Here is an 18,109-nt window from a genome sequence, read left to right as displayed (position 1 = left end):
TAAAACCTGGCTGGAGAGATGAGATGAGAAAAGTTACGAAGCAGAAAGAAGAAAACAAGGAATGGTATTTGGGAGATGTAAATGATGCAGCAGAGCGTTCAGATGGTCAGACAGAACAGGAGAGAGAACAGGAGCAACAGACACGATACCACACGGCACAGTGTAATACAACACAATACTACTAATCCAGCACAGAGCAATATAATAAAACAAGACATGACACAATATGTTGCCAACAAAAAGATTTTATTGATACCAGTATTTGTTGATTCCCTTATCAACTCATCCTGTGAATTTTCTCTGTACTACAAGTCTGCTTCACAGGTGTCAACAACATTAACCTGAGTTTACAAGTAAATAAATATGAAAACTGTCACTGTATCCGGATATCCCAAAGCATTAATAAATTAAAAAAGAAAAAAAAGATGAACATTACATAACTTTGATGTACTGTTTGGTTGTGTGTTATGTAGTGTTATGTTATTAAAAAAAATACTAAGTAGTTAGGTATAGTAGGCAATGAGAACTTATATTAAAAATAATCAAAAAACACTAGGTGAAGACATAGTAAAGTTGTAAAAATGGAGTAAAGAAGTAGTGAAGAAGGAGGGAAGACACAGGTAAGGAGGCGGGAAGAAGGAGTGAAGAAGCAGGTGAGGAGGAAGGCAAAAGGAGGGAAGATGTAGGTAAGGAGGAGGGAAGAAGGAGTGAAGAAGGAGGGAACTTAGAGTGAAAATGCAGTAAAGAAGCAGGAAAGAAGGAGTTCAAAAATGAGTGGAAAACTTTGGAAACTGTGCTAAAGCCTTTAAAATTCCCAAAGAGTTTAAACATGTGTGTCCTGTATTTGCATTTCATGTGACACTCAGCATTACAGTTCTATTTGATACCAAAAGATCCATTAAGATATAACACATTACATGAAAAAAAAGACAAAATTGTATATGTTTGGGCCATAGACTGGGAAAAAAGTGGACGTGATCTCAAAGTGAGGTTGCCACAAAAACTGCTCCCCCTAGTGGCTGGCTGCAGTATAGGTCCAAAACTCCGTCTCCCCAGATATTCCAGATGGGCTATGGTCAAACTTTAAAACATAAACACACCTGGTAAAAATGTTTCTCAAATCTGTATGCTGTGGATATTTGGAGATAATTGTTGGCTGTGCTGTGTTCAAGTCCTCTTTGTTCACAAAAGTTTAGTTTTCAATAGTTATGAGACGTTAAAAACAGGGTTTTACATCACATTTAATGGTGATCGTCAGCTACCGTTCTTGTAAAATACGTCGTGAGGCAGAGCCAAATAGAGGTTAGTCTCTCAAAAGAAAAATAAATATTTTCATCACCTGGCTCCACTCAGATTCTCTCCCCTCATAGCCTCTACTGCACAGACTGGCTGCACAATGGAGGTGTCTGTGACGGGGGTATTTTGGCTTCAAACCATACAATAGTTCAAGGCAGAGCCACACTGTCCACTCTATATACAGTCAATGGTTTGGGCAATATAGAGGACAATGAGAAAATGCAACACATTACAAATTGTAGAAGAACACCTTTGGGATGAATTAGAGCCAGGCCTTCTCGATCAACACCAGTGTGTGACCTCACCAATGCGCTTTTGGAAGAATGGTCTAAAAAAAAAAGTTTGGGTGGTGTCGTATTGAAAAAGCCCCAGTACAGCGTGTGCTGATAGAGAAATGAGCTGTCCAGACCAAATCTGTTGTTTGAACCCGGCAGGAGGAAAGAAAGTGGTCAAGGAGAAAAACTGTAAAATAAAATGCTGGTTCATGTAGGAGGCAATGACAGGCACAGAGAGAGCAGCAAAATGATACTGGGAGATAAAAGACGATGATTCAGAATCCCATCTCTGCTCAGAGAGTGTAAATATCCTCTGTACCCTCACACTCCCTCATTTGCTCTTGTTAACCATGATAAGGAGAGCCCTCACAGCCATATTCGCTAATTTACCCACAATAGTGGTAATGAGAAATGCTTTTGAAACCTTGTTCTTGCTTTCCCTTTAACGAAAATTGTTCATAAAACAGTTTTTGAGTGACTCAGCCTTGAACAAAAAAAAAAAAAGAAAAAAGAAAACAGTTGGCCTGAATCACAAAACACACATTTCTTTTCACACACATGCACACTCGGAGAGATGATCCAGTGCCTCATTCTGCTCCGCACTAATCCAGACTTTCTATTTAAGCTCTGTTCTGTTAATTAGCTCTGCTTCATTAGATCATTAGCTGAGTTAGAGGTGTAAAGGTGTGTGTGTGTGTGAGTGCAGGGTTTAGTACCTGCCGTGCATTATGTCTGCTTTATTCTAGACCAATGAACAACAAGAGCATTTATCTCGTCCGAGTGTGTCTCCTTGTAAAATTTGGGAGTGTGTTTGTGAGACTGAGTGACTGATGTCCGCTTTCCTCCGTGCCGGTTCCAGCCCATTTATTGAACATCTGTACAGTCTGTCGCTTTCACTACATCACACCCCTTAATCACACACGCACGCGCACACACACACTTTCAGATTCCCTTACAGACGCGTGGATACCAGCGTGCATGACTGCTAAAACAAACACTCATTAGCTCCAAATTAAAAGCCTCTCAAGGATAATCACTATGGTGACAGAATCTGCGAAGGCAACCATAGACAATCTTCACACACACACACACACACACACACACACACACACACACACAAGTGACAAACACGTGGAAGTTTCTCAAGGATAAGGACTTAAATGAAATCTAAAACACAAAGCATGAACACAACAGGCCTGAAGTTTGGAAGCAACTTGAAGTTTCTTTTCACGATGTCTTTCTTACAAACCAGCACAAGTTATATCTATTTTCAGATGTATTTCCTACACAATTAGACTTTGCTTTCATTAATGTGCACTGTTTTCCTTAATTTACCTTTAGGTATACATCACATGTGTCAAACTCAAGGCCCGTGGACCAAATGTGGCCCCTCACGCCATTTTATGTGGACCACGAGAGCTCAAAAGGTCTGATTGTCTTATCATAGATGAGTCAAAAGGGTGAACTGACCATAAACTACGTTTCCCATGGTACTTACTGATTTTGTAACCCAAGAAGTGAAGGCATCCCACCACCAGGTCACAGTGTTTTCACATCAGTTCCATTTTCCAAACTAGTGGAATTGAGAGATAAAACATTGATCCCCAAATGTCCAGGAAGAGTGAAAAACCTGTATGTCTATGGTGGTTGTCAAAGAGACAATGTACACTCACCGGCCACTTTATCATGTACGCCTTGCTAGTACCGGGTTGGACCCCCTTTTGCCTTCAGAACTGCCTTAATCCTTGGTGGCATAGATTCAACAAGGTACTGGAAACATTCCTCAGAGAGTTTGCTCCATATTGACATGATAGCATCACACAGTTGCTGCAGATTTGTCGGCTGAACATCCATGATGAGAATCTCCCGTTCCACCACATCCCAAAGGTGCTCTATTGGATTGAGATCTGGGGACTGTGGAGGACATTTGAGTACAGGGAACTCATTGTCATGTTGAAGAAACCAGTCTGAGATGATTCCAGCTTTATGACATGGAGCGTTATCCTGCTGGAAGTAGCCATCAGAAGATGGGTACACTGTGCTCATAAAGGGATGGACATGCTCAGCAACAATACTCAGGTAGGCTGTGGACTTTAAACCATGCTCAGTTGGTACTAAGGGGCCCAAAGTGAGCCAAGAAAATATCCCCCACACCATTACACCACCAGCAGCCTGAAGCGTTGACACAAGGCAGGATGGATCCATGGTTTCATGTTGTTGACCCCAAATTCTGACCCAGACTCATCAGACCAGGCAATGTTTTTCCAATCTTCTATTGTCCAGTTTTGGTGTTGCTGTGTGAATTGTAGCCTCAGTTTCCTGTTCTTAGCTGACAGGAGGGTCACCCGGTGTGGTCTTCTGCTGCTGTAGCCCATCTGCCTCAAGGTTGGACGTGTTGTGTGTTCAGAGATGCTCTTCTGCAGACCTCGGTTGTAACCAGTGGTTATTTGAGTTACTGTTGCCTTTCTATCAGCTCCAACCAGTCTGTCCATTCTCCTCTGACCTCTGGCATCAACAAGGCATTTTGGCCCACAGAACTGATGCTTACTGGATATTTTCTCTTTTTGGGACCATTCTCTGTAAACCCTAGAGATGGTTGTGGGTTAAAATCCCAGTAGATCAGCAGTTTCTGAAATACTCAGACCAGCCCATCTGGCACCAACAACCATGCCACGTTCAAAGTCATTTAAATCACCATTCTTTCCCATTCTGATGCTGGGTTTGAACTGCTGCAGATCGTCTTGACCATGTCTACATGCCTAAATGCATTGAGTTGCTGCCATGTGATTGGCTGATTGGAAATTTGCATTAGTGAGCAGTTGGATAGGTGGGCGTAATAAAGTGGCCGGTGAGTGTATGTTGGCATTTTGACACTTTCTTGCAATCAAAATGAATAATTTTAATACCGAGGTGTTAATATGGAAAGGAACTTTCTTTTAAAAAATGTACTTCACTACTTTTTTGTCGAAGTCATCCTTATTGTAACCAAAGAGTGCCCATTTAACTGACACACAATTGGGTACAAGCTGCTTATGTAGTGCTGTCGGCTCAGAACTGATGCTGTCATTTAAAAAGCAGTTACAGTAGTATACGCATACTGTAGATAATTTCACAGTAAGTTTCTGCAGCAACCTTTTTACAGTGATTGCAGTCAAATTCCCCACTAACCCTAAAACGCTTCTCATCTTTGATGGTGCCAAAAAGCAGCTCGTTAAAAGCAAACATCAGTTATTAAACTGCACCTTCTTTCCTCTGATGAAAAGAAAGCTTCGAGGTTAGGTCAGGGGAGACTTCGTCTTTTTTTAATCACTCTTTCAGAGCTTCTAGTTGAAAGCAGAAGTTGTAAAAAAAGAAGAAAAAAAAAGTGTTAGAGGAGAGAAACCCAACATCAAAACCATGCAAGTCACAGCACCTCACTCAAAATAAAGGATCCGCTCTCAATTGCAAACAAATTACAAGCTAAAAAGATTTGACCAAAGCTGAAAAATTGTAAATAACTACTGAGATTTCTCTGAGGTGAAGCTTCAGAGGCTGAGTGAAAAGCTAATAGCGCAAGAACAAAGTTTTGTCGATGCTGAGAAGTGTTCCTGTGAACTACAAGCCCCAGCATCGATTTGAGAGAAGATCTGCATCTCAGGTGTCTGACGTGGTGTGAAGGCTTTCTACGGAAAGAATCAAATACATTTCCCACTGCAGATTCTGTTTCAGGAGAGACACTGTGGAAAAATCACCAGATGCTCATTGTTGTGATATCAGCCGAGCAGGAAACACAATTTGACAGTAAGATATCAATAATGCTCGCTATTACCAGAGAGGAGAAAAAAGCTTCAGCCGCAGCATGATTTGTTATAGACAGACGTGTTCGACCCTAAAAACCTCATTCTGCAGCCTCGTAATTTAGCTGATTGAGTAAAAACTAGATAATTAATTGTTTAGAGACGTGGCGGCGGAGGCTGGGCATGCTAATCGGGACCAGTTAGAAATTCTCTTTATTCAGCTCAGATAAAAGAACAATCCCAGTTGTATTGCATTGCAGTGATAGCCAGTTTATTACATAATTCACAGATTGAAGCACGTTCGTCTACCAGGGAATGATTGGATTACAGGCTCCTCGTGTGCAGGGCAGCAACACTGAGCTCACAGTTAATTCATAATAATCTGATTACTGAGGCTTTTGATTGGAATACAATGTAACTCCATGTGTGAGTAGATGTGTATGGGGCGCTGATTTTACAGTTACACACCTGAAATAACATTTCTACACATTTAGCTGAAAAACATCACTACTTATGCAGAGAAATATTTTTGAAATATATATGTTAATACTAAATATTAAATATAAATGTTGAATTTTCAATATAAATGTTTATAAAAAAAAAGTCCAGATTCAAAATATGGATTTTTTTTTAAACATTTGGTTTTCATTCTAAATATTTGGCTAAAATTTCTAAATCTTGAGCAAACATTCATTAATATTTGCTCATGTTTTCTAACTATTTGGTCAAGGTTTCGAAATCCCAAGGAACAATTTAAATATTCACAATCCTGACTGCCAAAAGCACCAAAATAAAAGTTGATGGAAGCGATCCAGCAAAGCAGGATTTTGAGAATAACAAACACAGTCAGCTAAATCAGCCATTAGAAAAGAAACGTACCAAGTGTGTCATGGTGTGGGTTTTTGGTTTATGTATTTCTGGGTTTTTGTTGTGTTTAAGTCTTCTTGTGTTTCTTTGTTATTCTGTTTCTGTCTTGTGTTTCTTGTGTTAATTGTAGTTATTCTTGTCAAGTGTTTTGTGTCTCTTGTTTTTGTCCTTAGTTTGTGTTCCTTGTGGTTTAAATTAGGTCCTTGTCATTTGTATGTTTTTTTTTGTTTGTTTGTTTGTTTTTTTGTGGTTATCTTGAGTGTTTTGGTGTCTTTAATGTATCTGGTCTCAGTCTTGAGTTTCCCTGTGTTTGGCTTCGGCTGCGTTTACACGACCCCAAAACGGTCAAATCCAATAACATTACGTTGTATGGCCTTGCGTTTAGAGGAGACCGCGTTGTGTTTTGTCCAAAAACGGAAACTTTTGGAAATGCTCTCCAGAGTGGAGAGTTTTCAAAACCCTCCTCCATCCAGCCTTGTATAAACACAGAACAGAGCGTTTTAGGGTGAAATGCTGATGTTACCTCATGCACACTCGCAGTTTCATGTGAAGGTTGCGCGAAGCCACAACTTCCAGTTAAGCCATTCCTGTCCAGTTGGTGGCAGTAATGCGCCTCAAGGTTGGATTGGCAAACGTCTCACACAATAAAACGGCAAAAAAAAAGGACAACCACAACAATGATGGCTGATTTCCGAGTAGCATATATACACACATATATATCCACTTCGCCAACTACTGGCCTGGCATGGCCACTACATTGTTGTGACTTCTCCTCTTGGAGTCGTACAAACGTGGATCGTTTTCACGCTGTCCTCATGGAAACACGGGGAGCTTTTGGAAACGCAAAGGTAGAATCTTTGCGGGAGTCTCCGTGTGTATGTGGCCTTAGTTCACCCGTTTCCCTTGTGGTTGATTGCTCCTCATGTGTTTCACTTGTGTCTTGTTTCACACCTGTGTTGATCTCCCCTGTCTATATAGTCTCTGTGTTCCATATGCTCTTATTTGGTTCATTGTAACTGTCTCCGTATGACGTGCTTCGTGTCCCATGTCTTGTGCTATTTGGTTTCTTTGGTGTAGGTTTTTCAGTACTTTTCAATTTGTTAGAGTTTTTTTAATTTTGAATTAGTTACAATAAAAGCTTTCATTAGTTCATCTACCCTTGGGTTCTCATCCTTTGTTCTCCCTGGGTTCTCATGACAAAGTACTGTGATACTGCTTTTGAAGATCCTGTGTCAGACATCAAAAAGTAGAGCTTGACATTCTTTAAATCACATTTAGTTGGGTCACTTCCTCAAACTTTAATTTTGGTTCCTCTGGCAGGTGAGAGTGTAAATTTGCATAGCTTAAGAAAATAATAATAATAAAAAAAACCCTCGAGATTAAAAATCTTAACTGAATATTCTGAAACCTTTGCTCAAAATTTTGAAATCTTTTCTCAGGATTTAGAAATCTTTGAAAAAGACCTAAAAACCTTGACTAAATATTAAGAAATCTTTGCACTGGATTTAGAAATCTTGACAAAACATTTAGAAATCTTGATCAGTTATTAAGAAACCTTTGCTCAGGATACAGAAATCTTTGAAAAAGATTTAGAAATACTGAATAAAGATTTAGAGATATTGACCTAACATTAACAAATTTTGACTATTTATTTAGAAATATTTGCTTCAAAATTTGAAATCTTAAATAACATTTTATGAAACTTGAGCAAATATTCAGAAATATTTTCTTAAGGTTTAGAAATCTTTGATAAATATTTAGGATACAAACTCAATTTTTAAAAACATAGCCAAAAAATTAGAGTCAGGAAATGTATTCATAACATTTAACATTTAGATCAAACCGTCAACATTTAAACATAATATTTGACAAATAAATCTCCACAAATAATTCTCTAAATTTGTATAAAAAGTGATGTTTTAGAGCTTAATGTGGAGAAATGTTGTCATTTGTAGTTTGTGTAACTTTACAATCGGCACCCCATGGATGTGTTGTTTGTTTGTCTCCCTGAGGTGGTAAGGAGAAGCATATTTTTGTGGGTCTTTTTTGCTGTGTGTGTGTGGGCGTCAACCAAACAGCTGCACACAGCAGTGATAGCACGGATCCTTTGCCTTTCACTGGTCCGTTGAAAATGCGCGCAGGGCGCAGGTTAAAGTGATAAATCCAGTGTTAAGTGTGTCCAGTGGCTCTTCAAATTAAAGCCTTATAGTTTGGTAATTAACTCCATTCTGTTTTGAGATTAAATTCTTTCTGTTTCAGGATGGGAAACGCCGCTGTCTCACCCTTTAATTAACAATCTGCCTCCTTCCCACACTCCTCCTCCTCCTCTCTCTGCACGGTTTCATCAATTAACCAGCAGAGCCATGAATGGGGAGGATAAAAAAAGCATTACTCATCTTTCTCGGTGGGAAAGAAGCGAGAAAGATTGCCCCCTTTCTGTTTTTCACGCCTTTGGTTTGCCAAACTTTCATGACGCACCAATATTACAGCACATTCAACAAAAAGAGAGTTACATAAGATGAATTTCACCAAACTTCCTCATCACATAACACAGTTAGCTGGGTAGTTAATGATATTACTGTTTTTTTTTTTTTTTAATTCATGGAAATCACTGAAAATAGGAATTTTTCATCCTCCACCAATGACAGCCTCTCATGCCAACCGACCACTTCGTAGTGGGGGGCTCATCCGGGCACACATCTGACATCTGCATTGGCTGTGTGTTCCTGCTGCAGAATATGCCTGTACAACATGGAGCACATCATGCAGTGTGCAGAAACTAGACCCCATCCTCAACCAGACCTGCAGGATAGTGACCGGGTGTAATAAGACCACCCTTGTCCTCCCTCACCGTCTCCGTGCCTTATGCCAAGCTACCTGAGGACAACTGGCATCAGCTTTCTTCCAGGAAAAGCCACCAAAATCCTGGAGACCACTCCAGCTGCTGCCAGAAGAACAATGGAACAGCCTTGGCAGCCAGATGAATCAATGGAGGGAGGGAGGCATCACCCATGATGAATGCCTCCCTACCAGCCATGGCCAACCTAAGGCTGTCTGGGAAACCCTGAACCGCCTGCACGGTGCAAGGTGTCCATTGAGTGGAAGCTGGCAACATCCACCTTGGGTCCTGTTTCCATTAAGTGGTTTATCAAATCAAATCAAATCAAGTTTATTTATAAAGCACTTTTCATACATTAAAAGAAATGCAGCACAAAGTGCTATACATGTTAAAAACAGTCCCCGCCCCCCCATTCAAACTCCACCCCAAAGCACCACCCACCCACCCACCCACACACACACACACACACACACACATATACACACACACACACACACACTCACACACATACATATGCACACACAATACATGATTTTCAATGTGTAGATAAAAAATTGTGTGGCTGAGTACAGAGGAGCCTGGTCAGGAAACGCCAGGAGGCCGACTGCACTGGGCGGCGTCCACAGTCTAAAGCCAGGACGCCTCCACCCGGGCATGCCTCGCTACAGGACCAGCAAGGGGCCCACTGCAGCAAAACGCTGCTGCAGACCCCACCACAGACAGAGACATCCCAGTCAGAGCCAACAGCGGCCCCCAGTGCAGGCAGCCCCCTGCTGAGGAAACACTGGAGATATGGAGTGAAAACATAAAACTACATATGCTAAGAATCACAAAATGAATAAAATAAATAAATAAATAAAACACCAGTAAATGAAATAAATAGTAATAGACTAAGAGTAACAAGTAAAAAGGCGAGATTATATAAATAAATAAAATAAAAAAAATAAATAATAACAGATAAAAATATGGGATTAGTTAAATGCTAAATTAAAAAGGTGGGTCTTGAGTCTACTTTTAGTTCAGTTCATCTCCATGAGACACACATCTTGTGGCATTTCCTTTGACTAATTCTGGGACAAATCCCCAAATATTCAAACTGTACCATCCCCGTTTTTGGGACCCTTTCATTGGGGTGCCAGACATACTGAACCGACCCCAGAAGGTGGAAACTGCAGTCTGTTGATTGGTTGATTGTGCTGTCCTCACAACACGTTACTATGTGAAGCTAGACAGCCAGCGAACTAATGAAGAAACTTCGGACACATGGCTTTCTTTTCTTGCTTTATGGAGGTCTCTTGAGGTAATAATTAATGTAACTGCAAGATACAGAAAAAAATTGCATTACACTGTGCATTAAGCGCCTTTGTACAAAATACCAGTAGCTAAAGCGCCGTTGTACAAAATACCAGTAGCTATTTATTCTAACCATAACATAGATAGCTGTATCAACGATCAACCATTAACATTGTGCTTTCAAATACAATACAATTCTGACCTCAAACTAATGTTTCTGAACACACAGATACTTACAAAGACGAAAATTTTCCAAGGTTCAAACGTTTAGAAGACATACAGCGTGCTTATGAGTCATTTCCGACCTAATGTTTACATTCCTCCTGTCTTAACTTTTTTACCGGAGATACGTCAAAGATCCTCTATATGCCTACAGAGCACTCACTCTGCATGGAAACCGAATGATCCTCACAGGTGAAGAGGTGTCACTCCAACGACTCTACTCAAAACATTCCAACACACTGCATCATGAAATAAACACACTTCTAACTCTTCAACTAACGTATTTATCTTATTAAATATACAAATCTTTTAACCCAAAGACATGACATTGATAGAATCACCGGCAACGGCACTCAGTCTTCTCTGAAAACTAAGCTTGATTGTTGTTAGTAACAAAGAGACACATGCCAAGCATAAAGACGACACATTGTTAGATGTCTTCCATTGTTGGTCTTCATTTCCTGTGTCGCATTTTTCTTCTTCCTTGGATTTATTAGCAGGGTACACTGTGTCGCACTGCTATGATGTCACACTGTTATATAACTGATACAGCTATTGGCTTTCAGCTTACCCGCTCTCTGTCAGGAGGGGGCACCGTTGGCTGTGGAAAACAGGACCAGGCTTTCCTGATCTAACCCATACCAAACTGTACTGATCCTAAGTGGACTGCTTTATGTACACGTGGAGAGTCCTAAACCAGGCTCCACAGTGTACTGGGGATGACCTGGCCAGACCAAGTGCTGCTGCACCTACCTGCGCCAGCCACAAGAGGGACATGATATCAAGGTGGCGCCGAACTACCAAACATGATGAAGCAGGACTCATCCTGGACTCTGGGGCTTTTCTAATTTGAAGACTATTAACTCTGCCAGAGCCATAAATTCTTAAACTAGTTGGCATTAGCTCCCTTTAAGTTTACTACCTTTGTCCCTGCTGCTCTACAAGGTTGTAAGTCTTTACAGTCTTTAAGTAAACAAATGGGCCTCCTCTCCTCTATTTAACTTAAATCTTGACTGTATTTGGATCAATACTGTAAAATTGAAACTTAGAGGAGCAATAAAACACATCAGAAAACAAGCACTTACATATCTATATCAACTATAAGTATTACCCATGTACCGCTGCTGTGTTAAGTTTCCATCAGAGCAAGCTGTTCCAACTTATTTTGCAACCATTTCAAAAAGCTGCCCCAAAAAATCAATTTGCATTTTATGCAGCAACAAGCACGGTTAAAGTCTTTGAATTCCTGAAGGGACTGAATAAAACTCTGTGAACACATTTTAATGTAGCAGCTGGAGGAAACTTCCAGTAGCATTTATCACAAAGCTTTGGGTGGAAAAGGAGTCAATAACTGGAGCTTAGAAAGTTTTACAACCTGCACACACACGCTTAGAAGGAAACGAAATGTGAATAACTCTGTGGCAAGAGTAGGGGTGACTTGCAGGGTGGAGCTGCTTTGACTGACAAATGCATAACATCAACTTTATCAAGGTCAGATCAAACTGTACCTTTCAATTCATCTCCTTCATTCTTTAGAGTGAATTAAAGAGGGGGTATTTTGCTCTTTTATAGGGTCCCTCTGGTACCCAGTCAACATTATATATCATTTACAGCTCAAAGAAATCCTCATTTGTCTTACACTTGTGATTCAGAAAAGTGTTTATTTCAGCCTATGCCTGAAATGCTTTCTTTGAGGTACTGTCGCTTTGAGGCTCTCCTTAAACCCCCTTCCTTCTGATTGGCCAACTGTTGATGAGTTTGCAGACAGATTCTGGGATTTCTACAACATATAGAGAAGAAGGAGTTTGAAAATCAGTTTATCACAGACATTAAGGATGGAACGATAATGAAAAAAGACCAAACCGTTCGGTTTTCCTCACTCAGTTTGGGGCATGTATGCTTCGTTTGGTTTGTGTTTGTGTTTTCTTTTTTCTTCATTTTATTACTCAGTTTGAAGCAAGTATGTCGCTCGGATCATACACATGCGGAAAACGAGCCGAAGAAGTACAACAGGAAACCTTGTGGGGAAATGTGTGTTGTTTCCATGATGAGCAGAGAAGACAGAGTTAGAAGGTGTAACTGTGTCATTGAGTCGTTCTGCTGTCATGGAGCACCATAGATTCGGTGTGAGCTCCGATGACAGGGGCAAGAAAGTGGAGGATAAAACCTTGACTGAGTGTTGCCAACTTAGAAACTTTGTCACTACATTTAATGACTTTTCAGACCCCTCTGGTGAATTTTTTCAAATGCAAAATTTCATGCAACTCTTCTGGAGTTTGGAGAATCTGAGGTTAAAGCGTGTTTTGATCTCCTCACTGGTCAGCGTGTGTGAGCCCCTCCCCTATCCATAACACAGACAGACAGTCCTCACTAGCAGCTGATGAAATCACACAAGTGTGTCTCATTTTGGTCACTTCTGCTGGTCCCCAGCCCAGGGCCCTCTTCTACGAAGAAGGATTACTGCCTAGCGAGGTAGCTTTGAGGATAGGTTCCGGATTCCCTGTTCCACGACACGGGATCACTCCTCAGCGAGGCGAGTCTCCATGCCAACATGTGCTGAACGGCTAACCTGCTCAGGGGCAGGCTAGGTTCCAGATTGAACTCGTGGACTATAAGAACCCCGCCCACTGACCAATGAGCCCTCACGAAGAAATGGCTTGTTCGTTCTTAGAGGATCCTGAGGACATTGGAGCTCGCATTGTCCGAGGAGCACTCCGGCGCGCAAGAGTTTTCAGGGACCACACCGACCCACTCTCTTTTTCGGATGACCACCTTTATGAAAGTTACCGGTTTTCCAGGGAGGGGTTGGTAGTACATGACACTTTCTACAGGTAGTTAAAGGGAATGAAGAACTCTCATTGCCGTAATAAGATCTTTAATGCCAACACTTCTGTTCCATGACAATATTTTAATGCCCGTCTTAAAATTGTGACAGGAATTCATGTAGAGCTCATGTGGGCTACATATCACACAAAAAATGTAAACTCAATAGGAATGAACAAATGAATAAATTCATCTAAGAAATGAATTAGGTATGTTGCATGTTACAGTAAAAGTGCATGGTGAACAGTGCTATTTCAGGATGATAATGGCACAAAAGATTTTTTTTGCACTACACTTATGCACTTAGACTGTCAGCAATTTACTGCCAGCACTCCTTCCGTGCTTCAGCAGCGGCGACGGTGTTGCTTTTAACGTTAATTGCATGTTTCACTTCGTCATACTTCCTCATGATCACCTCCTGCTCCTCCTGTGTGAAGTATGCGGTCCTTCTCCCGGCCTGCTCTGACGCTCCAGACTGCTCCATGTTCGCGATTGGTCAGATGCAGCGGGCTCCGCCTTATATCTGTGCACGCGCTCATTGCCAACCTGGATCCACTTATGAGGTTGATAACCAGCATCTTAAAACCGTGTAGCGAGACCGCCGGCTACCGCGCTCAGTTCAGTGAGGTAGCTCCAAGGCTATCTCGCTAGACTGAACTTGCTTCATAGAATAGGGCCCAGATAAAGGAGGACGGTTGATATTTAGACATAAAACAAAACAAAAATGGACAGAAGAAAGTAAATGTGAGATCTGGACATATTTATGAGGTTGTGTTTTTTCTGTTATTTTCTCTCTCCTACATGCAAATGGATTATTATGAAAATTAGACAGCAGGGTCATTTAGTGGCTTTTAGTGACTTCTGGAACAGCCAATAGTGACTTTCCTTACTGAGGAGTTGGCATGTTGAAACTAGCAGTATTTCACTCAGTTTTAATGATGTTTGAAAAGGGAAACAGCCTCATTCTTTCAGGTTTTTCATTACTAAACATGACAGAACTGGTAAAAATAATAATTTAGAAATGGATTATAAGAGCATATAGTAATCTAGGGTGTTAAAACAACAACAGTGTACACCAAACCGAAATGAACTCTGTGATATGAATTGAACCATGGATTTTGTGAACTGTTCTATCCATAACAAACATCCAGCATTTTTACTTTAAGTCCATGTTTAATGTTGGGGCAGCAGGATACCCCCTCTTTAAAACTTTTTTTTTTTTTTTTTTTTTTTTAATGAACTGCGACGTTTTTAGTGTTGTTTTTTGGAAAACATGTCTCTATCGGGAGTCACTTGCACCCCCTCTTACCCGATACACAACCTCTGTTTAACTCTGCAGGAGGAGCCTCACATGCCCTGAGATGACTGATGAGAGGAACTTTAAAGCTAGCTGAACTCATACGCTGCTGGCACTGGAGTGTGTGTGTGTGTGTGTGTGTGTGTGTGTGTGTGTGTGTGTGTGTGTGTGTGTGTGTGTGTGTGTGTCTGGATCTTCAAGGATATTCCTGTGTGAGATGAAAGTTTGTGGCAACATAAAAGGACTGCAGGGAAATGAAGGTTCCTGCTTTCAATGACTTTGCCATTCAGAAAACGCTGCATCACCTTCAGTGTTTTTTACTGTATGTGTGACCCTGCTGCTCTGTCACACACACTCACACACACACAAAGATTCACACATGCTTTAAATCCAGAATGTTTGGACCAGATACAAAATACTACGTGCCTCACAAATCCACGCAGGAGGGAATTAATTCTTTTCCGCAGCTCAGCAGGCGCTTCTGTGATAAAAGCCGCCCACTGCATTCATCCTCACATGAACACCTGCCAGTAATGTGTTACTATTAGACAACACATTCTGCAAACGTACACTTATCCTGACACACTTTCTTTTCTGCCTAAACCTCATTAGCACCGCGTTAAAATTAAAAGTTGCCCTCTGTTTCTCCATGCTTTGTTCCTAGCTCAGGGCGCTGCAGCACAGGCCTTTGAAGTCACTGATTTCTGCGTGTGCTGAAATGTGTGTGGCGTCTCCTCACACACTAGTGCTTGTGTAAATTTGCTTTCCAGTGAACTTTTTTTTTTTCCTCATGTATTTGCATGTATTTCTCTGCACACACACACACGTGCTCCTGCTTCGGTGCGCTAAATATTGTGTTCTGCATTTTTCTTTTTTGTACGCTCTGAGTTGAAACTTCTCCTCAGGCCTGCTAATGAATCATTGACAACACCCACGGAACCGCTGTCCCAGGAAATTTACATCCTCCCATTAAAATACGCCTTAAAGGACACAGGCCTTGGAGCTTGAAATGGGCTTGAAAATTTAAGACAGACCTAACCTGAACCCTGAGAAACACTGAACCAATCCTGGGGTTGGAATGATTGTGTGCGCCAATTATGGCGCTCAGCTGTAAACTATCAATAATTGCTGAAAAATGAAATAGTTATTCAGGAATTAAGGGGAATGGGGTTGTTTGGTCTAAAAGAAATCTAATGCTTCTTCGATTAGCACGACATGAATAAACACTCAGATAAATTTATGGCTGGTGTCTCAGAGCTCTGTGAGTTATCAGAGTATAAATTGAGGCAGCAGCTTACCTCCCTGAATGGATATTGGATATTTGTAATGATCTACTGCACACACACTGAAATGTTTCAAGTGGTGCTCAGACAAACTACAATAATTTGTGGTTTCTATCCAGGAAGTTAATTGCCAGTCTAGCCTCGGTATATTACAGCAGAGTTTAATAATATAGAGCTACTGTACTGGAGCTGTGCAGACCTTCATCCTGGATGCTCTGCAGGGTATCATAACGGCTCTGGACATTGCAGAAATCCTCCTCTGCGTGATCCTGCATTAATACTGCAGCGATGCCCACTGCACTGGGGTGCATTAGAGAAGATAACACAAGGTTTAACTGTACCAAAGGCATCTAATAATAATAGTAAATACCAAAATAAATATTTAAACACCTCTAAGCATGCAAGGAAGACAGTGTCCACTTTTTCAATGTTTGGGCCATTAGATGAAACACTCTCCTTAGTGTGCAGCAATTCATTTTAAAGCCCCGGATTTAGAACAGAAAAACACTCCCCACATTTTTTTCATCAACCAGGTGTGTAGGAGTGATGCTGTTTTAGCTACACACGGTCAAACTTGCAGGAGTTTACATGTGTTTTCAAAGCCTTTGACTACCCAGTCATAATAATTTTAAAGCTGCATAAAACTGTTTCATAAACACAGCAAAGAGTCCACTTCCTGTAGTTATGAGGGATGATTAAATGACCGTATTAATCTAAATGTGAAATACGCAGAGTTGGATCATGTTTTTTTCCAGCTTTAGTTGCTAAAAGTCAAAAGCCCACATAACAGAGGAACCTCTATTGTGTTAGAGAGGGGTATTGTGCTTATATTTTGTACCCTTTATTCTGATCTCCTGGTATCCCTGTAGTAGCCTTACATGACTTAGAGCTCAAATAAATAAATAAATAAATAAATAAATAAATAAATAATAATAATTATATATATATATATATATATATATATATATATATATATATATTTATATATATATATATATATATATATATATATATATATATATATATATATATATATATATATATATATATATATATTTGTTTGTTTGTTTGTTTGTTTGTTTGTTTTTTTTGTTTTTTTACAAAGTGAACATCTTACATGTAACTTTGAAAAGTGTTTCTTTTTAAGGAGATTTAAATATTATTCCTATAGCTCCTCATATCTGTGACCTGTTTCTCTTCTCCACATTCCCTTCTTGACACCTATGCCCCTGCGCTCTAGGTGAGTGTTCCTGGTGAGATCGGTGCAGTGTGAGATCAAATGAGCTCCAGCCGATAAATGTCCTCACTTTTAAAAAAGTTATGGGAGTTCTGACGCCACTTCTTCTTCTTTCCTGCTCTCAACGAAGGGGGATGCTTCTATCAGAGCCTCTCTTTGTTTTCTATCCAACACTTAAAACCATGGATTTGATCGGCTGGTCTCTCAACGCAAATGATCAAATTTTCTCAATGAGAAAACTGGGCAAAGGAAGCCCGCCTGCCCCAGCGAAACGTTTGCAGCCAAGTATACGATCGACTCCTGGGATATCTAGAGGACCATATGCCTGTCGATCCTTTCCATTGAGGATGTTAAAGATTTCTACATATTTGGAATTATAATAACAGGCTTTCTGCTGTTTGGAGCTGGCAGTTTCCTGATTTATCGCAAACTTCTGAAGGCGCAGGCAGCACTTTTGGGATATAAGCTGCCTGTCACTGAGGGATTGTGCAGGGCTGTCAACACTCAGACGAACTTAATCACAGGCAGGATGAGATTCCTGGACTTCTTCACAGGATGGATAACAACTTGGAGAAGTTGTCAGCTCAGCTCAGCTGTAATGGGCCACCGAGTTAGGTCATTTGGATCACCACAGAGTTGAGCAGTTTGGACTGTGAGGCAGACGAAAACATTTTTTTTAGTGAGTCTGCCTGAACCAAGCAATATTTATCTCTATTTGGCTCCTCTGCGTTGGCCTTGGTAGGCTGATAAGCACCCTTCTCTCCTGGATGGTATGCAGACAGATGCTCTACCCCCCTCCTGTCCCGCACCTTCCTCCTGTGAACTTGTCTCTGGGTCAGAACTCTTCTGGTCATTGTTGAGTCTGGGGATGTTGTCCATGGGCTTACACATACACACACAT

General features: G+C 40.7%; 1 protein-coding gene across 2 annotated transcripts in view; it reads right to left on the bottom strand.

Annotated features, from left to right (window-relative positions):
* grm8a (glutamate receptor, metabotropic 8a) overlaps positions 1-18,109 on the bottom strand; it is a 409,703-nt gene that overhangs the window by 124,341 nt on the left and 267,253 nt on the right. The window lies entirely within an intron of this gene.

Source organism: Halichoeres trimaculatus, unplaced genomic scaffold (genome assembly GCF_033239565.1).
Source record: "Halichoeres trimaculatus isolate MK-OKI-2021-1 unplaced genomic scaffold, fHalTri1.1 fHalTri1_scaffold_21, whole genome shotgun sequence".
NCBI lineage: Eukaryota > Metazoa > Chordata > Actinopteri > Labriformes > Labridae > Halichoeres > Halichoeres trimaculatus.
Note: the sequence above shows the minus strand (reverse complement) of the source record. Positions and strands in the feature narration are given on the sequence as shown.